The sequence below is a fragment of the Daphnia carinata genome, chromosome 2 (assembly GCF_022539665.2).
Source record: "Daphnia carinata strain CSIRO-1 chromosome 2, CSIRO_AGI_Dcar_HiC_V3, whole genome shotgun sequence".
NCBI lineage: Eukaryota > Metazoa > Arthropoda > Branchiopoda > Diplostraca > Daphniidae > Daphnia > Daphnia carinata.
In genome coordinates, this window is record NC_081332.1 from 794,827 (window position 1) to 816,088 (window position 21,262).

A 21,262-nucleotide genomic window follows, 5' to 3' on the forward strand; every position below is an offset into this window, starting at 1 on the left:
AAAACCATCATGTCTACATACAAACAAATTTCATATTCATGATTCTTATTAAATTTACAATCTAAATGATGTATAGTTATCTAGTTTTATTGATATTATTTTAAGTAAAAGTTCTGGAACGAGCCAAAACACCAACTTTTATATTTTAAATAACTCAAAAACCTTGAAGTTTACAAAAAAAAACAAATTTCATATTCATGATTTTTGAAAATGAAAACAAACTTTGAATAATACAACGTTTAATAACATAACTTTTTTTAAATGTTTTCCGTTTTCCAATATGCAACGTTGCTGGAGGGGGTCGCTTGCTTCTGAAGTACCTGACTCATTCCCGCATTTTTCGCCGCCACTGTGGTCGATGCATTCGCCAGAGATTGTTTGCCGCGATTCTGACTAACTAACAATCGTCTTTGTTAGAGACTTTTGTGCAGGTATTGCTTTTGGTCTTAGAACATTCTGGTAATATGTTTGTGTATATGTTGGTCCAAACATAATTTCTAAAGTGAGTGATAACGGGATAATTGTGTTTCGTTTAGGTTTTGAATGCGCGGACAAATTTGACGAAGGTAGTTTTACTCAGTAATTGTTGATGGAAGTGGTCAAGCAGTGAGCTTCCTGCCCGGGATGTTTCAGAAATAGAACTGAAAGGGTATGTAATCTGAATACGGAGAAATGGAGTAATTGGCAAATTAGATAACATTTTTTTTTTCTTGTAAAACGAATTTGCTAGCTGTCAGTGATCGATTGTGCTCTAGGGAAATGTGTATTTCAGAGTTTGTCGTCTTAAAACCATGGCTTTGAAGATAATGATTACAAAACAAGGTAAGTGTCTTCTTGTATTCCTAGTGTGATAACTTTAAAATGGTTTTACCCCTAGTGTCATGAAGCTGGCCACTACTCGAAAGGCTGCCCGAATCTGTTCAGTGAATTGACGGAAGATGGAAAGCCTCATGAACAATACATTCTGGAAGCTGTGACATACAATGAAAAGGAAATGTTTAAGGGCATTGTCTGTTGGGAGTGCTTTAACAATTTTGATAAATTTGTCCTTCAGGTAAGCCATTTCTGGAAACTGTGTTTTGCGATTTGCTTTTATTTATATATGTATTTTGCTTTAGGTTACAGGAAAAGATGTACCACAATACATCACACCATTCGAAGAAGCCTGCATGCGCCAACTACTACTTCAAAGCATTAAAAATTCTGGCTACATAAAACCAACATGTGTTCAGAAAGCTTCAGTTACAGGTATTCTTGGCAAAAGATATTGAATTGCTCGTGCTGTCACGGGCTCCGGCAAAACAGTGATCCAATTAATTAACACTTACTAATTTTGAAACCTGGATGTCCTCATACTGACTTGATTCAAAGGGTTTGGAGTGAACTGGGTAAGTTGAAGTAAAAGTAGTTTTGAGTGGGCACGCTGGTAATTGCGACTACTTAAAGGTCCATTTGCATCTAAGGTATTTAACAAACCTTTTGTGATATTTGTTGATTAAGTCATCTAAAATTTAACAATTTTTCATGCGGGTGGCGTACTTGGAACGGTTTTGAACATTGTTATTGGCAATTTACTTAGTTTATTGGCATTTTACTTAGTATTGAAATTAAATCAACTTTAAATGGACAACTTGATGGCCAAAAGATAAATAAACTATCGGAATGATCCATGTTTTTATTTTTTAATCAGTGAGGTCATATCGTCATTTTTTGATTTCGTGAGAGATCAACAATTAAACTTCAAGAATTTTTATCAGAAAGTGTCCCCAAACAGTATCGCCATCTATTGGTACGACATTCAGTTGAACCATTTTAGACTCGGCTAAGGACCATGTATGTTTAAAGTAATGTTTCGTTATTGTTTACTAACAAAAAATTTCATATTCATGATTCTTATTAAATTCAAAATCTAAATGATATACAGTTATCTAGTTTTATTGATATTATTTGAAGTAAAAGTTCTGGAACGGGCCACTGCACCAACTTTTATATTTAAATAACTCAAAAACCATCAAGTCTACATAAAAACAAATTGCATATTCATGATTCTTATTAAATTTACAATCCAAATCATGTATAGCTATCTATTTTAATTGATATTAAGTTTAAAGTAAATGTTTGGTATCGGGCCTTAAATTTCTATCATACCAACTTTTATAATTTTAATAACTCAAAAACCATCATGTCTACATAAAAACAAATTTCGTATTCATGATTCTTATTAAATTTAGCATCTAAATCGTATATAGTTATCTAGTTTTATTTATATTAACTTTTTAATTAAAAGTCGGGCTTGGTGTTTTGTCGGGCCTTAAATTTCTATCGTACCTACTTTTATATTTGAAATAACTCAAAAACCATGAAGTCTACATAAAAACAAATTTCATATTCGTGATTCTTACTAAATTTACAACCTAAATCATATACAGTTATCTTGTTTTATTGACATTATTGTTTTGAAGTAAAATTTGTGGGCTGGGGCCTAAAATGTCTATTGTACCTATATTTATATTTGAAATAACTCAAAAACCATGAAGTCTACAAAAAAACAAATTTCATATTCTTGGTTCTTGAAAATGAAACAAAAAATTTTGAATAATACAACGTTTAATTACATTACTTTTTTAAAATGTTTTCCGTTTTTCAATAGGCAACGTTGCAGGAGGGGGGAGGGGGTCGCTTGCTTCTGAAGTACCGGACTTATTCCCGCATTTTTTGCCGCCATTGTGGTCGATGCATTTGCTAGATATTGTTTGCGGCCATTCTGAAAATCGTCCCTGTTAGAGACTGTTGTGCAGATATGGCGTTGGATCTTAAAACATTCTGGTAATATGTTTGTGATAATTCTTCATTATCCTACTGCTACTTGCTTGGCTAATTGTCTTTTTCAGAATTCTTCTTGTCAGATTTGATTATCCGATTTTTGAGAAAATAGAAAAAAAATCTAAGGGCATCGTCTGTGGGAAACGCTTTAAAAATTTTGATAAATTCGTCCTTCAGGTAAGCCATTTCTCGAAACTGTATGTTGTGATTTAAAAATATCCATTGGGTCTGCTTTAGGTTACAGGAAAAGATGTACCTCAATACACAACACCATTCGCAGAAGCCTGCCTGTGCCATCTACTACTTCAAAGCTTTAAAAATTCTGGCTACATAAAACCAACAAGTGTTCAGAAAGCTTCAGTTACAGGTATTCTTGCCAAAAGATATTTAATTGCTCGTGCTGTCACGGGCTCCGGCAAAACAGTGATCCAATTAATTAACGCTTACTAATTTTGAAACCTGGATGTCCTCATACTGACTTGATTCAAAGGGTTTGGAGTGAACTGGGTAAGTTGAAGTAAAAGTAGTTTTGAGTGGGCACGCTGGTAATTGCGACTACTTAAAGGTCCAATTGCATCTAAGGTATTAAACAAACCTTTTGTGATATTTGTTGATTAAGTCATCTAAAATTTAAGAATTTTTCATGCGGGTGGCGTACTTGGAACGGTTTTGAACATTGTTAGAACAAGGTGTTGCTGCTACGTCTCATGCCATGGAGCAAAAGCCAGAAGTTGTAATTGTCGCACCCACTCGTGAATTGGCCATCCTAATTCACCGCGAGCCGTGTAAATTCTCCTACAGTTCGCTTTTGAAGTCTGTGATTATGGAGGAATTGTCACGAGCTATCAGCGGTCAAATGTTCTAGCTTGGTGTAATATTATTGTCGCGTCCGCGGTGCGATTCAAGGATTTCGTCGACCTTGAGTAGGAGTATTTGTCTTCTCGGGAGTCAGGTTTTAAATTTTGGACGAAGATGATCTAAATCATTTGGGGATGAAGCATACCTGATTTTGAACACCAGAAGAAGACGATTAGGAAAGTCAAGTAATACCAAAAGCGCTGCTAGCAAGGTCTAAACTATATATTGCGTAGATCAAATGGAAGATGATTGCTCAAGTACACAGTGACAGGAAACGGCTCGGTTTACCTTGAGGTATGAAAAGATCAGATTATAAGGTTGGTATATTCCGACATACGGTACTGGCATGAAGTACATCAGGAACAGTAACGTATGCAAAACAACTTAAGCTACCGAGATGGTATTCCTTTGCCAATATGTTCCGACATCTGATAGTTTTGGATCGCCAGATTGGTCTAATAAATTGGCATCACTTAATATAGTGGTGCTATCAAATACCGGGGCGTAATGGCGGTTTCGTATTGAACAGCGGCTGTAGAACTTGCCATGCCGAAATCAAGTTCTGTGCAAATCGTAACCATTTTAAACGGGACGTGAAACAGTGATATCTAGCGGGGGGAAGTAAGGTACATGGAACGCCATCTTGTGGTCAGTACTAAAGCTTGTAGTGGATTAAGTCGCATGCCATTGTGACAAAAAACCGAATGAGGATTTGCAATCACGGTGTAAACCTTTTTGTTTTACGGTTTGCAAGGAAATGACTCGGAAATGGAAGTTATGTGAATATCTATGTTCAACAACCATTTGTTAAGTCCCAGTAGGTAAGGGAAATTTAATTTGCATTTTGTAATTTTTTACCAGTTTTTTGCTGAGTGAACTAGCAGTTGTGTAAAGTTATTCAAGATAATTGCTAATGGTAGTCCCAAAATCAGAAGAATTTTGTCAGACATCTTTTCTACGTGAACTTTTAAAGGTCTTGTTATACCAAAGGACGCCCAAAGGAGAAATCAGGCTTCATTAACAATTGAAGTAGTTGACATTTACAATTCCAATGTTAACATTTAAATGTGATTGTATTTTCTAATTGATTTAACAACCTGGTTGCAAACATTTAGCCATTGTGTTGCAATGAATGTATTTATAATCCAGGCTTTAACACTCCTAAATGCCAAGATACACATTTGTTTCTACGCTGAGACGTTAAAGCTGACAATGATTTGGTCAATTTTTTAATGTTTGATTTAAGTACCATTGTAGATGTATTCTCGTTAGAAGTAATTGTAATGTCCTAAATGTGATGTTATTTAGTGACAATGGTATTGTATGAAGCTTATCATTTATTTTTTATTTATTTGGATTAAGCAACCACCTTTCGATACTTAAAGGCGAGGACCGAATGGCACCTTTACTTGGACTGGATCGGACCGTTGTTTGGTCGAATGGCTAGCAGCAAATTTAAACTTTACGTAGGTTAAACTTAATTTATCTGCTCGTTTGTTGTTTGTTATTCTAAAAAACTACCCTCTTTATTCGACAGGTATTCGTTCGTGCTAATTAAACTATTGTTAATATGTGCGGGACGCATGAGGGTTTGTCTTATCAACTCATAAATGATGAGGTAGCGGAAAAATGGTTTTAGAATATAGTCAAAATTTAATGCTGATTCCGAGAAAATTGCTATTTTTTCATCACATGGACCGTTTTGGAAATACATAGGATTAAATAACTTTGATGTGTCACGCTAGCGCTGTAGCGTACTGGCGCGCCAGTAGTTTTTAAATTCGGTATTTTTCCAAAACGGTTGATGTTATGAAAAAAAAATAGCCATTTTCTCGGAATCAGCATCAAATTTTCAGTATATTCTGACATTTTCAAGCAATTCCAACAATGATCAATTTTTGACGGTTTTTGAGGCAATTTTCCCACGGTCATTTTCTTTGTTTTTCTCCATTTTGTTAAGTTAAATGTCAAATCAAAGCCCATATTCGTGATCAACGTTCAATTTCGAATCGGAATAATGTATTTAAAACTAAATTAAGCAAGGATTACGAAAATTAATATCTTTCACACGTGAACCTTATTGCATTTGAAGTATTAAAAGTGGAAGTTGCTACAGACCTAACCCTAGCACCGGACGATCGCTGAAACCAAATGTAGAAAACTGAATATCATACCAATAGGTGGCTATAGTGTTTGGGAGACCGTCTGCAGTAGAAATTCCTGAAACGAAGTTGTTACATTTTATTCGACGCTTAATACTGTTAAATACTATTATTTGGTGCTAACATACAATTTAACGTAAAAATGTTGAGGATATATTTTAAGTGCATTTGCCGCTATTACACTCATTCGTATCATTTTCGCAGACGACTATGTCGGGCTTATTTTGTTTTATTTATGTGCGACTTTCATTTTTGGTTTTATATTAAAATAAAAGATGGCGCAGATGAACCTATGTTTTTTTAATGACAAGTGAATCAGCAGTGAACTGTGAAACCCGTGTCTGATTATTTGTTTTATGTGTTACATTCCCAAGAAAAGTATAATAAAATCTCATGGTATGGTTCCTATTTTCGAGTTTTCATTCTTCTGTGTACTTCAAGTGAATCACATTAAATGGATTATATCTGTGCAAAGATTAGTCAGGTGTCAGCTGCCGTAGCCACAAACTTCTGCAACTTATTACTTTACTTTCATCATGCTATTCGATTGTTCGTTGATAGGTATTCAATTTATATTTTGGCAGTCAGAATGCAATGCTTATGATTCTGCTTTTAAAATGTAGCTCATGAAACTTAAATTGCAAAGATGCTGACGGTGAAGGAAGGTCATAAACAACACAAGTCAAATGTGTTGGAACACCATAATTTCACCTTTCATACCATTCATACCAGTAGATGGCTATACTGTTTGATGGTCGTCTGCCAGTATAAATTCATTGTTTACCACATGTAAGCTTGCAGCATTTTTGTTATGATGGCATGTAATCTAAGTTTTGTAATTTTAGGTGATGGCATTCGCGTTACGTTTAAGTCAAGACCTACTGTACAATGGGATAAATTTTTCGTAGAATAAGTATCTCCTAGAGCTATGTGTTGCAGTATCATGCTGATGGTAAAATGTGTATTCAATTTTAAATAACTTTTGAATTTCCTTCTCCGTATGTGCAGTGACGTGACAGGACAGGTTGGTGGGGTTATCTAGGGATAAACCTTTCCATTCTCCCATCCAATCTGTGAAACAGCTTTGATTGTTCGTTATAACTACACCAACATTCCCTACGTAACCCAACAATACAAAACTTACCATTGTAAACCCGAAAGATAACCAGCCATCTCCTTGTTTTAATTTGGTTTTTGCATAGTATCTTGCTGTGCGAGAGAAAACTAAAAAGTTGTGTCTTAAATTGAATTCGCCGTACATTTTGAAATGTGTTGCAACGTTGCTTGAGTTTTGCGAACCGCCATCAGTCGCCATTTGCTAGTTCATTGTCGTGTGTGAAACTTGTGGTGTGCATCTGACGGGCGAAATTTTGGAAACATCAGGCAGAATTGGTAAAGTAATACTTGAGTGAATGTTTCGTCAAGCAAACATTGTTAACCAAAGACATTGATTCTAATTCTAACAAAAACATTGTTCCACAAGAAACTTTAATTTGAGAATACCTAATGATATTTGAAACTCCTTTTCAAATTACAAAATGAATGGCACATTATTAAGAAAAAACTATAAGAAGTAATACTTTTCATGCTGAGTCATTGTTTGTTTCTTTCTAAATTTTAGGGAATATCACAAGTTGTGAACAAGACATTGTGGTGTCTTTGCCATCATTCTCTCATCTCGATGCCAGATTTCCATTAAGAAGGATCATAAATGTGTGGTAATATCATTCTTCCATATTCCACTATTGCATTATTCTTTTCCATTAGTTTCATCTCATACCATGAATGCAAGAAGAGTTTATCTGCTTGCGATCATGGACGGTAACTCGTGTCCTTAAAAGTAAGCACGACAGGCACATGGAGATATTGGTTATTGCTTCCTTCCTTCTTTTTAAAAAAGGCATCAAGTCAAACTGCTCAACCCTGCAGTCAGGCTTTGTGCTTTTTTAAAATTAGAATTTATGAAATAAACAAAGCTTGTCATTTCAATCATGTCAGGATTGTGGAGACAAACATTGTGGTTCATTTCCTTGGTTAGGCAAGGCGTTCAATAATCCTTGGTGTTACAACAATTTTTAAAATCATTTTTAATAAAAAAATTTTCATTCACGACATTTGCAGATCCTGAGCACTGAGAAAAGATTGTTGCTGATATAGAGTTTTGTAAAGATGGATCCCACAGTCCACGACAGAAAGAAGTAGGACAGAAAATTCCATCTTCATCGAAAAGGGGAGGTTTGCATTTTAAGGTTAGGTTAGAAACAAAACAACAATAAAACTGTTTGCTGTTACCACCTTTTATACATTGTTATCACAAATAGGAGTAGTACATATTGGCAGCCATGTAGCTATGTAGTTGCTTTGAAGAATTTTTTCCCTTGTCTGGTGATTGGTTGGTAATGTTGCCCATTCTATTGTTAACTTTTTTCTCTAGGTTAATGTTATAAAACATTTATTTTAGGACTTTGAATACCTCCTATCCTTATAGCCATGGAACACGTGACATTGACTCCATTTACACTTGAGGAAGCAATAACGAACATATTTGCAACAAGTATTATTTGTGACCATAAAACCAAAAATTGTTTATTTTTTAAAGCACCTATATTTAAAAGACATCTAGCGGAGGAATTGCTTGTTACTGAGTACTCTACTGAACTGTCAATTTGTTCGTTGTCAGGGGGCTACATCGAGTTGGTTGCCTCGCGAATTGGAAATGTTTTGCCGAATTCCAGGATATCGCCAAGTGTGCCATCTTGTCACAATCGTTTTTCTCCTTAGGATATTACCAATGTGCAGTTGAATTCTAAAGGGTAAAAGCACAAGTTCTTGGTGAAAACTTGTTGTGCAACATACCACGCCATTAATAGCTTATTGAAAAGTTATACTTTGTTTCCAGGTTTTGTTTGATATGCTATATTTAAAGAACTGATGTTGGCACCAGCTTGATGGAAAAAAGTCATTTCCAATGTGGTAGGAGATTTATTTAGAATTGCATTAACTTTCTACTTAAACACGAGAACTTTTGTAGGGCGCAGGAAACTTGGATTTATTTGGTGATAGAGTCGGATGGTTTTTCTGAAGTTGCAGTTTGAAACAACCTTTCAAAGCCTAAATTCATCTTCGTAGAAAGGGACTTGTAAGTAAACACGAAGCATTTGTTGCTAACTGTATCTAACCTACATAATTTTCTGTTCCATAGTTAATGTTTTTTTTTTTTTAATAAAGGTTAAAAGTAACACTGGCTCTGTAAATGTTCTTGGTTTGGGGCAAGACATAGAATAAACTGTGATTATTGGATGGAAGACATGGAATTTCTACACTTAATTCATGTTCCCCAAACGGTATTTAAAATTCAAAAATTGAAGTGCATATCTGGGCTCCCTACCTTTCCGTAGCCCCGTTTCCCCTTGACTCATAATAAGCCCGTAGGGGGTCATGCCCCTACTGTACGGTATATATAAAAATAACATATACCGAGGTTTGGAGGGCTCTGGCCGGAAAGGGGACGTGGGGGTCCGCTTAGTCCGATGATGTGTTCACGGAGGGCGACGTGGCTACCCACAAATCCGAACTAAAGGTTAATCGCTCCAGTAAAAATGTTCCAAATCTTCGGCTCTTCTTCCGGCTTCTCTTAGCCAATCACCGGGTAATCTCCCGGTGGGTCAACAAGGCAGTGTCTCCCCCTGCCTGGGTTGACGGCAACTTTTGAAAGGGCTATTGTGCCTTTTTAAAGTTGCAAAAATAATTGTAATGTGCAGAGAATTGTCAATAAATTTCTTTTTATAAAATATTTTTCGCAAAATTTGTTTCATTTCGCTTTGTTCACACATTATATTTATCAAGTTTTGTAAATTTAGATTGCAAATTTGATCTTTATTGAATTTGCCACCTTTGATGGTAAGCATTGTTTTCATTAATTATTCGTTTACACTATCATGGGATTCGAACCTCAGACCTTCTACATATCATTCAAGTGCTCTACCACTGAGCTACTGAACTGTACATGAAATAATACAATTTTTAAAGCGTATCTACCTTTGCAGTATAAAGAAGGATATTTAGAAAGAAAATTTGGTGTTTGTAACACTGTAATTGGCGTAATAGTAAAGCCTTGGACTGGTATGCTGAAGGTTAAGGGTTCGATCCCCGTTACAGTTGATAGATATACTTCTAAATAAAAACTCAATTGACGTAAATATATATATCTTTTATTGTCCCTCCATCCACCCTCAAATCCACCACTAATATTTCCATTTAAAAATACAAAACAAGACATACATACATAAATTACTAACTAGCAGGTTGGCTGCCACGCCACTAAATCTACATTAACTACGTCGCTATCGGAAGGATAGCGACCAAGGGGGACTTGCCCGCTGACAAGTCCGGGCTGACATGATGATGGAGACCGTTTTGGGAACGCACACCCCTGGTCTCCACCACACATCGGGAAAAGGGAGTCCCTATGGTGCGTTGCCTACAGCGCCTTACGGCGAATCTTGGGCAGTGGCAACTGCTCCTCCTCATGACATATAGGCCATGAGGCAGAACAGCGCGGCCCGTCCCTATAAAGCTAAAAAAAAAAGGGGAGAAAAAGGGCGTGGCAGCCAACGTGTTAATTAGTACTACACAATTACACAATCAAAAAATACAACAATACCACAAAGACCAGGCGATGACGTGGCGACCACGAGGCGACGGATGAGGCGAAGACGGGCCGACGGGCGAGGTGAAGGCGGGGTGACGAGCGAGGCGAACACGGGGTGATGGGCTGGGCGAAGACGGGCGAGGCGAAGGCGAAGACGGGCGAGGCGAAGGCGAAGGCGAAGGCGAAAACGGGCGAAAACTGTAGGAAAGAAATGTGTTGGCTAGAAAGTAGCAATGAAAAGGCGGCCTGCTGAAATAGTGGTTGTTAACCATTGACACATAGAGAAGCAGGCTGCTTTTTACCAGATTAAGACTTACAGGAAAGATGAGTGGTCCAAGAGCATAATAATGTCATGATGCATTGCAATCCATAGTTTTGTTTCATTAGTGACCATCCTTCAGGGCCAGCATTCTTTGCACTTTTAATTCCATAGGCTAAAAAAAGGCAAAGCCACATTAATTTCATACTGACTGTCGAAACATAAGTATAATACCTCACTCCTCAACACAAAACCTTGCCGTTTGAACGCCTCAGTAGATATGATGAGAAGACGAAGGAAATGGTGATGGTTGAGGGTTTGCAAAACCACTTATGCTGTGTTTCTCAGACAGGACAGGACACAACGAATGGACAAAGAGTAGCAGAATGAAATTATGATGTTCCAATACATTTGACTTGTGTTGTTTATGACCTTCTTTCACCGTCAGCATCTTTTGCAGTTAAAGTTTCAGGAGCTGTGTCTTAAAAACAGAATCATATACATCATATCATTCTGACTGCCAAAATATAAATTTTATACCTATCAACGAACAATTGAGTAGCACGATGAATGCAAAATAATAAATTGCAGAAGTTTGTGGCTATGGCAGCTGACAACCTGACTAATTTTTGCACAGAAATAATCCATTTAATATGATTCACTTCAAAAGTACACAGAAGAATGAAAACTCAAAAATACGAATCATACCATTAGATTTTATTATACTTTTCTTCGGAATGTAACACATAAAACAAACAAACCAGACACCGGTTTCCCAGTTCACTGTTGATTCACTTGTCATAAAAAAACATACGTCCATTAGCGCCATCTTTTATCTTAATATACAACCAAAAATGAAAGTCGCACATAAAATATGGATAATTTTTTTAAGAGAACTCGTCAATTCTAATTTTAGAGCGTTTAGTGCTAAGCGGCATGGAATCGTGAGGCAGAAAAGCACACAGGGTAAAGGGATAGACGACACTGGAGAACAAACTGGTGGCCATATTATATAGCAAAAAAAGAAGTATTATCAACTATATTGTCAGATTAAACGTCTCAGCGTAGAAACAACTGTGTACCTTGGCATTTTCTAAGTGTTGTAGACTGGATTATAAATACATTCATTGCAACGCAATAGCTAAAAGTTTGCAACCAGGCTGTTAGAATCATTGAGTCTGAATAAAGGAAAATACAATCAAATATAAACATTAACAATTTAGTTGTAAATGTCAACTACTTGAATCCTTAAACTAGCCCAATTTCTCCGTTGGACGCCCTTTGGTATAACAAGGCCTTTTAAGGTTCACGTAGTAATGAAGTCAGACAAAATTCTTCTGATTTTGGCACTACCATTTGCAGTTATCTTGAAAAACTGCAAGTTCACTAAGCAAAACCTGGCAAAAAATTACAAAATACAAGTTGAGTTTTCCTTACCTAATGGTTGTTTAACATAAGACAGCAACATAATTTCCATTTCCGAATCATTTCCTTGCAAACCGTGAAAAAAGGTTTATACCGTGATTTAAAATCCTTATTTTGTTTTTCTGTCACAATGTCATATGACTTAATTCACTACAAGCTGTGGTACCGACCACTACATGGCGTTCCATTTACCTCACTTTTCCCCGCTAGATGTCACTATTTGGCGCCCCCGTTTAAACTGGTTACGATTTGCACAGAATTTGATCTCGGCATAGCAATTTCTATAGCCGCTGTTCAATAAGAAACCGCCACACGCCCTGGTATTTGATAGCGCCAACATATTTAGTAGATGCCAATTTATTAGAGCAATCTGGCGGTCCAAAAATGTCAGATACCGGAACATACTGGCGATTTAGTAAGGAATGCCATCTCGGAAACTTAAAGCGAGTAGCTCAAGTTGATTTGCATACGCTACTGTTCCTTATGCACTTCATGCCAGTACCGTACGTCGGAGTATACCAATCTTACAATCTTATCTTTGTCATAGCTCAAGGTAAACCGAGCCGTTTCCTGTCACTGCGTACTTGAGCAATCATCTTTCATTCGATCTAAGCAATATATCGTTCTGCTCTTGCTAGCAGCGCTTTTGGTATTACTTGAGTTTCCTGATCATCTTCTTCTGGTGTTGTTCAAAATCAGGTGTGCTTAATGCCCAAATGATTTAGATCAGCTTCGTCCAAAATTAAAAACCTGACTCCCGAGAAGACAAATACTCCACAGTCGACAAAATCCTTAAATCGCACCGCGGTCGCGACAACAATATTACACCCAGCTTGAAGATTTGATCGCTGATAGCTCGTGACAGTTCATCCATATATAATCACAGACTTTAAAAGCGAACTGTAGGAGAATTTACACGCCTCGCGGTGAATTAGGATGGCCAATTCACGAGTGGGTGCGACAATTACAACTTCTGGCTTTTGCTCCATGGCATGAGACGCAGCAGCAACACCTTGTTCTAAAAATGTTCAAAACCGTTCCAAGCACCCCACCTGCATGAAAAAATATTAAATTTTAGATGACTTAATCAACGAATATCACGAAGGGTTTGTTGAGTATCTTAGATGCAATTGGACCGTTCAGTAGTCGTAATTACCGGCGTGCCCACGCAAATTACTTTTACTTCAACTTCGAAAGGAGTCGGTACGAAGCATCAAGGTTTCAAAATTACACAGCGTTAATTAATTGGATTACCGTTTTGACAGAGCCTGTGACAGCACAAGCAATTAAATCTCTTTTGGCAAGAATACCTGCAACTGAAGCTTTCTGAACATGTGTTGGTTTTATGTAGCCAGAATTTTTAATGTTTTGAAGTAGTAGCTGGCGCAGGACGGCTTCTTCGAATGGTGTTATGCATTGAGGTACTTCTTTTCCTGTAACCTAAAGCAAACCCAATATATATTTTTAAATCATAAAATACAGTTTCGAGAAATGGTTTACCTGAAGGATGAATTTTTCCAAATTGTTAAAGCGTTCCCCATAGACGATGCCCTTAAACAGTTCCTTTTCATCGTATGTCACAGCTTCCGGAATGTATTGCTCATGTTGTTTCCAACTTTCTGTCAATTCACTGAATAGATTCGGGCAGCCTTTCGAGGTGTGGCCAGCTTCATGACACTAGTGGTAAAACCATATTAAAGTAATCACACTATGAATACAAGAAAACACTTACCTTGTGACCCTAGACAGAAAAACAGTAGATCAATTAAGCCAATCTAAAAATATGCCTTTTCTTTTATTAGTGATGAAGATGGAATTTTCTGTCCTATTTGTTTCTGTCATGGACTGTGGGGTCCACCAGTACAAAACTCTACATCAGCAACAATCTTTTCTCAGTGCTCACAAGCTGCAATTCTCGTGAATGAAAAAATTTTAATTAAAAATAATTTGAAAAACAGTTGTAACGCCAAGCATTATTAAACAACTTGCCTACCTAAGGAAACCGCTGGAACCACAATCCTGAAATGATTGAAATTACAAGCTCTGTTTATTTCATTAATTCTAATTTTTTAAAAAGTACAAAGCCTGACTGCATGGTTGAGCAGTTTGGCTTGATGCCTTTTTTAAAAAGCAAGAAGGTTGCCATTATCACAATGTGCCTGTCGTGCTTACTTTTAAGGACACAAGTTACCGTCAATGATATCAAGCAGATAAGCTTTTCTTGCGTTCATGGTATGAGATGAAACTAACGGCAAAGAATAATGCAATAGTGGAAGAATGATATTACCATACATTTACAATCCTTCTTAATGGCCATCTGGCATGGAGAAGAGAGAACGAGGACCAAGGCACCACGATGTTTTGTTCACAACTTGTGATATTCTCTAAAATCTAGAAAAAAAACAATGACCCAGCGTGAAAAGAATTACTTCTTATAGTTTCTTCTTCATAACATACCATTCATTTTGTAATTTAAAAAGGAGTTTCAAATATTAGGTATTCTCAGACTAAAGCTTCTGGTGCTGGTGAATTTCATCAATGTTTTCTTGGCGAAACATTCATTCAAGTATTACTTTACCATTGCTGCCTCATGTGTCCAATATTTCGCCTGTCAGATGCACGACACCAATATCATACACGACAAAGAACTAGCAAATGGCGACTGATGCCGGTTCAGAAAACTCAAGCAGGGTTGCCACACATTTCAAAATGGACGGCGAATTCAACTTAAGAATAGGGCTCGGCCCCGATCGTCTTTGATCGGGGCAAACCGCGGTTTTTCATTAAAAAATGGTCAAACCGTCGGAATAATTATCTGACTGCAATCCAAATGAATAGGCCAAAAATGTCCTCTGTAGAACGGGTACACCAATGCATCAATCGTGAGACGTTAAAAAGCGAAAAGAGTAAAAGACCAAAGAAACTCCCAAACTGGAATAGTGTTGTTAGTCCTTGTTTGCGGGCCTATTTCATTAATATCCAAATAGACTTGGCCGTCAGACTGCGCGGGGGTTATGGGTTACCTATATTAGTTCAATATTTGTTGTACTATGGTAGAAGACGCAAAATATTCACATTCGTACAGTCTTACCTCCACAAATGTACCACAACTATAACACCGTCGTCGATCGATTCGCCTATCAGGTAAGTTGAATTTATACTAACTAGCTTCATTGCCTTCTTTAATTGTAGAAACTAAGAGGATATCAACTTCGATTAAATTAGTTCTAAATCTATGTTAGCCAACTAAATCTTAATTAAATAGAACAGTTACCAATAGTATTCCATTTCTTTAGCAAACAACCATTTTCCAGTCCATGGGTGAGTAGGTGCTGAAGTGTTTACCCTGGCTGCCTTTCAAACTGCATCAAATGAGGAATTGAAAATTGTTAAGTACCACTGATTATTTAAAACATTTATAGTACTATACTGTATCTTCACTGTGTCTGCTAGGTTTTATTCTTGCTGGTATTCATCCGAACATCATGTACATTATTTCACGTTACTAACATGCTACTCCTGAATGTAAATAGAAATTATTAAGCATTGACAATCTTATCAATACAGTTGAAATATGTATATGTGATTATTGTTTTTGCAAAACATTATTAAAAAGTAGTCTCTGCACAAATAAATCTGCTTGATATTTCATCGTCTTCTGACTTTGAATAATTTTCTGATTGTATGGTAAATCTAAATAATCTGATCACTAAAATACCTTGGCTTACATGGCTTCGACAATGTGTTTATAAATCTGGTCAGTCTGTATTAAAACAATACTGCTACCATAATAAAACTCCTCAATCAATTACCTAGATAAACTATAAACAAAACATACAAATACCCAGAAATAATTTATGAATAATGTCTTTGTCCACAAACGGTCAGATGTCCTGTAATGACAATTCCAATATTTCCTGTTCCAGCTACATTCAGCAGCTAAAAAGACCTTTTGTATGACATACTTCATTTTTCTCTGACAAGAGATGGAAATAAACAGCATTTCTCAGACAGCCCAATGAACGGAAATTACTTGTAGGAATCTACCGGTTAAGTTACACGTTAATCCTAACCTATGTTATGGTACCAGATATTGTTTTTCTCACCTCTTGACTACAAATTTTGCGCCAGAATGAAGAAAGCCTTTTTCTTTCTTGTCAGTTATGCGCCAGAAAATACCTCATGCTTTGTTGTCATGCTTTTCCCAATAAGCCGTAAAGCAAAACGAAAGCAGTAGCCAGCACTAAAGACCAGATTGGCTGTGATCCGGGGCTCACCACTCTCCCCCATGCCTGTAACAGGCCATTCACGGGATGACTGACATTTCCTACTGGTCTCTTAGTGAAGAGTAGAGCTTAGATTTGATCAGTGCTAATCTCAGTGGACTGGATGGGAAAATGCAAAAGGTTTGTCCCTAGATAACCCCACCAACCAGTACTATCACATCACTGCCAATACAGAGAAGGAAATTAAAAAGTTATTTAAAATTGAATAGATATTTTACCATTAGAATGACACTGCAACACATAGCTCTAGGAGATTCCACAAAAAATTTATCCTATTGTAGAGTAGATCTTGACTTAAACGTAACACGAATGCCATCACCTAAAATTACAAAACTTAGATTACATGCCAGCATAACAAAAATGCTGCAAGCTTACATTTGGTAAACCTTGAATTTATACCGCAGAGGACCCACCAAACAGTGTAGCCATCTATTGGTAAGGAATCAAGTTTGACTTCACTCAAAAGCTCTCGGTATTCAAGAAGTTAGGCTTAAAAATAAGCCCGATAAAATAAGCCCGACAAAATAAGCTCAACAAAATAAGCCCGACAAAATAAGCTCAACAAAATAATCCCGACTTTTCTCAACCTAATGTTGACGCGTATTGCTTCTTCTTATGCAGCACGATGAACAATGAATTTATACTGACAGACGACCTATCAAACAGTATAGCCATCTACTGGTAAGGTATCCAGTTCTATTTCATTCAACGGCTCCCGATGTTCAAGAAATTAGGGCTTGAAAATAAGCCCGACAAAATATATAAGCCCGCCACCATGGGGAATGTATTGCTTCTTCTTATGTAAAACACTGCAACAAGTGTGGCTAATGAAAATAACATATGGAAATACATAGGATTGAATAACTTTGATGTGTCACGCTAGCGCTGAACATGAACCGTTTTGGAAATACATAGGATTGAATAACTCTGATGTGTCACGCTAGCGCTGTAGTGTACTGGCGCGCCAGTAGTTTTTAAATTCGGTGTATTTCCAAAACAGTTGATGTTATGAAAAAAATAGCAATTTTTTCGGAATCAGCATCAAATTTTGAGTATATTCTGACATTTTCAAGCAATTCCAACGATGGTTAATTTTTTACGGTTTTCGAGGCAATTTTCCCACGGTCATTTTCTTCGTTTTTCTCCATTTTGTTAAGTTAAATGTCAAAACAAAGCCGATATTCGTGAGCAGCGTTCAATTTCGAATCAGAATAATGTATTTTAAACTGAATTAAGCAAGGATTACGAAAAATAATATCTTTTACACGTGAACCTTATTGCATTTGAAGTATTAAAAGTGGAAGTTGCTATAGACCTTACCCTAGCACCGGACGATCGCTGAAACCCAATGTAGAAAACTGCACATCGTACCAATAGGTGGCTATAGTGTTTGGGAGACCGTCTGTAGTAGAAATTCCTGAAACGAAGTTGTTACTCACATTTTATTCGACGCTTAATACTGTTAAATACTATTATTTGGTGCTAACATACAATTTAACGTAAAAATGTTGGGGATATATTTTAGGGCATTTTTCCGCTATTACAGTCATTCGTATCATTTTCGCAGCCGACTATGTCTGGCTTATTTTGCTATTACCCAAACAAATAGTGAACTATAGAATGAGTTGTTTATCTTTAAAAGCAAGTGAAATGAAGTTTCGGAAGAGATTGGAGAAGAGCAAAGGTTACTTACTGATCTGATGTTGATGTTTTGATAGCTTTTCACCCACTTTCCTAGAAATGTTGGTAAGCACAAGTTGAACGGAATGTGAATGCTGTACTAATAGGTGGCGATACTGTTTGGCGGACACTTTCTGATAAAAATTCTATAAGTTAAATTGTTAATTTCTCGCGAAATTAAAATATAGCAATATCATTCCGATAGTTTATTTATCTTTTGACTATCATGTTGTCCATTTAAAGATGATTTAATTTCAATCCTAAGTAAAATGGTAGTCAGTTTATTGGCATGCATGCATTAAGGTGTTAATACCAAACGAAAATCTACCGGATTGCTTTGGCAATAATAGCAAATGCTGCGTGGATTGAAGGTGGAAAAGACAGGATAATAAGCAAATTTAGCTATATATATTTAGGTGTTAAATAAATTAACTAACGCCTTTTCATGCAAATTAATGAAAAACATCCAACCTCAATATGTTTAACTTACCAACATTTGTTAATTTTCAACACAACCTGCATATATGCTGCTATTATAATTAATTATACTTTTACCTGCACATATTGTACGGTTTTTTCGATTAAATTTCACGATACTTACACACATTTACCTATTGCATGAAACAAACATGTAGTAGATGGGTCAGGATAAATGATGTTAACGTTCATTATCCTTAAATCTTCCCCAACTCACCTTTAGCCTACAAAAGTCAGGAACTTTACTAAGTTGACCCAACTTCCTATTCAAACCTTACCCCCATGCAAGTTAGGAGTGATTAGCACAACCTACCCCAATCTACCGAACCAATTAATTTCATATTTACATCATACTACCCTCCACCACCCCCTCAACCCTCATCTCTGTGTAATTTTTTCTAGAACTTAAAAGCTAATAACTCCACACATTTACCAACAAAAGCAAATATTAAAACAGATAAGTAACATAAAGCAAAATCGCTGAGAAACGTGCTCAACCATCCTGTTGCGACAACACAATCCGGAATTTGAAGCGTAGATGCATATTGCAACATTCGGAAGTTGCGCGGCTGTACTCTTTCGTCGCCTTATTCACGTCCACTCTTTCCACTCATTACATCCATTTCGCAATTCCCTAAATCACGATCGATCACCAACAGCTAGAAAAATTCGTTTTACAAAAAAAAAAAAAGTTATTTAATTTACTAAACATCGCTCCATTTATACATATTCAGATTACATACCCCTTCAGTTCTTTTTTTTTTTTCATCGCCGAACTGCGAATAGATTAAATACATTGACCTGCAAATGTATTATCCAACGTCACTGTTTCAGGAATCAGGTCCTAGAAATGGTGCTTAGTTCAACTTATTTGATCGTCATTGACATTTATCAAAATGTTTATCTGTTAACCCTTCCATATTTTTAAAAAATGCCATGTCGACTTTTATTGCCTATTTAGAACAAGTCAAGCAGAACATTATTGGAATGTTTGTTTCGATGAACTTCAAATTGTTACCCTTTGGTTAAGTGGTTCAAATTATCTACGTAAACTAGTTGTTAGAGATTTCATGTGATACAGGTTAGGTGACCTGGACTTGCTACACTGTTCATCTCCGTACTGAGGAAACTGTAGCATTCTGCATTTCTTTTCCTATGATAATTTCGTAAAGTAAGTAAAAATTTTCTCAACAATTGAAAGATTTCTGAAGCTGACAAAATAAAGTTCTTATACAATTTGACAGTTGTATGAGACCAAATACTCAAGATGAGTGGTTAGCAGCCAGTCGTACAGCTCACCAGTTTCTGTAGATTTGCAGTAACAATCATCACACTTTCCTTACAAAAAAATACTATATTAATCGTCAACCAAGTAATTTAAATTAAATCATTTTACCTGTTAACATTAGATCACTTCTCATGTGTTTCCAACAGAACGATAACAGCATAAAAAAATTAGAGGGAAAAAAATTTGTCATGGAAGATTTCTTTCTTCGACTGGCAACGGGTCAAGTACCTGTGGTATTCGTGATTTTAGTTTTATGTGCCATATATTATAGTGCTGGCCACTTGTACTGGTACACAAGTTCTGCATAAGCAAATGGACCGCTTTGGAGGAACAAGAAATTTCTCAATACATCCTTGTTTATGAAGAAAACATCTAGTTAAACTAAATGAAAACAAAAGGTTGTTAGTAATTAATAGCGAAGCAATTGGGGAAAAACACCCATAAAGAGGAAACGAATAACCCCTAAATAAGACGGAAAGCATCAGAAATTTAAGAGTAATGTAAAAACAATTAAATATGGATTACTTTCAGTTTAAGTGCAAATCCTTTGATGTTTGGTCCAACTCTTTCTCTGGCAGACTGCATCACAATAGTAAACGGCATAGATTTGTCATTCTACTCACGTCTTCCCTCATTCTTCAGTAACAGTTTATTACACGTGTCCGAAACAGGGCGAATAGCAAGTAGATAGAAAGGTGTTGTCCGTCTGGTTATCCCTTTAATAGATTTTTTTTGAAATAGAATTACAAACAAGATATATTTCTTGAACACTGGTACTTGACAACTTCTTGGCGGTCATTTCATTTCTTTTCTGATGATGCTTCACACGTGAAGTTCCTCTCGTCGAAATAACAAATGCTCGTCTGAATGCATATCGAGAAAATGAAATTTAAAAAAAATTAATAACGAACAGTTACAAATTTAACTTACCACTAAAAACAAAAATCAATGACAACAATCTCATGCAGTCATTAAAATTAATAGAACCTGAAAATAAAAAATTAACCATCAAGAGTTTATCATGGATGGTGGCTTTTACGCTGCAACTGCCATTCTGTGAAGAGGTCAATTTCAACACTTCCTTGTGAAACACTGCGAACATAACAATAGCAATAAAAAAAACACGTGTGCACACCTTCGAAGTTGGTGCTCTACTAAGCTGGCAAGATGAAAATACACATAGGATTTTCTACTTCTCCAAATTGCCAAGGTTATTCTATGGAAGACGTCATTGCTAGAACTCCAGGCAAATTGAGGGGGATAGGATAGGAATCCATTGTTCAACACCAATAATGGCCTTTATATTTTTCACTCCCACACTCTAAAGCTCTATTCCGAGAAGACGTGGCATGT

General features: G+C 36.4%; 5 long non-coding RNA genes across 5 annotated transcripts; 2 read left to right on the top strand and 3 right to left on the bottom strand.

Annotated features, from left to right (window-relative positions):
- The first annotated feature begins 316 nt into the window (after positions 1–316).
- On the top strand, positions 317–1,004 carry LOC130698301 (uncharacterized). The gene is made up of 4 exons (XR_009003256.2): positions 317–431; positions 537–649; positions 731–822; positions 878–1,004. It is a non-coding gene; the product is annotated as an uncharacterized LOC130698301 (long non-coding RNA).
- A 7,165-nt stretch (positions 1,005–8,169) lies between these two features.
- Positions 8,170–9,153, top strand: LOC130698296 (uncharacterized). The gene is made up of 6 exons (XR_009003250.1): positions 8,170–8,239; positions 8,305–8,397; positions 8,524–8,656; positions 8,743–8,816; positions 8,875–8,982; positions 9,072–9,153. It is a non-coding gene; the product is annotated as an uncharacterized LOC130698296 (long non-coding RNA).
- A 4,529-nt stretch (positions 9,154–13,682) lies between these two features.
- Positions 13,683–14,560, bottom strand: LOC130698299 (uncharacterized). The gene is made up of 4 exons (XR_009003253.2): positions 14,466–14,560; positions 14,172–14,197; positions 13,911–14,084; positions 13,683–13,855 (listed from the first exon to the last, which is right to left on the bottom strand). It is a non-coding gene; the product is annotated as an uncharacterized LOC130698299 (long non-coding RNA).
- Positions 14,561–15,269: 709 nt separating this feature from the next.
- Positions 15,270–15,700, bottom strand: LOC130698297 (uncharacterized). The gene is made up of 3 exons (XR_009003251.2): positions 15,609–15,700; positions 15,453–15,540; positions 15,270–15,373 (listed from the first exon to the last, which is right to left on the bottom strand). It is a non-coding gene; the product is annotated as an uncharacterized LOC130698297 (long non-coding RNA).
- A 4,443-nt stretch (positions 15,701–20,143) lies between these two features.
- Positions 20,144–20,768, bottom strand: LOC130698300 (uncharacterized). Its single transcript, XR_009003254.2, has 3 exons — positions 20,687–20,768; positions 20,435–20,625; positions 20,144–20,290 (listed from the first exon to the last, which is right to left on the bottom strand). It is a non-coding gene; the product is annotated as an uncharacterized LOC130698300 (long non-coding RNA).
- Between the last annotated feature and the right edge of the window lie 494 nt (positions 20,769–21,262).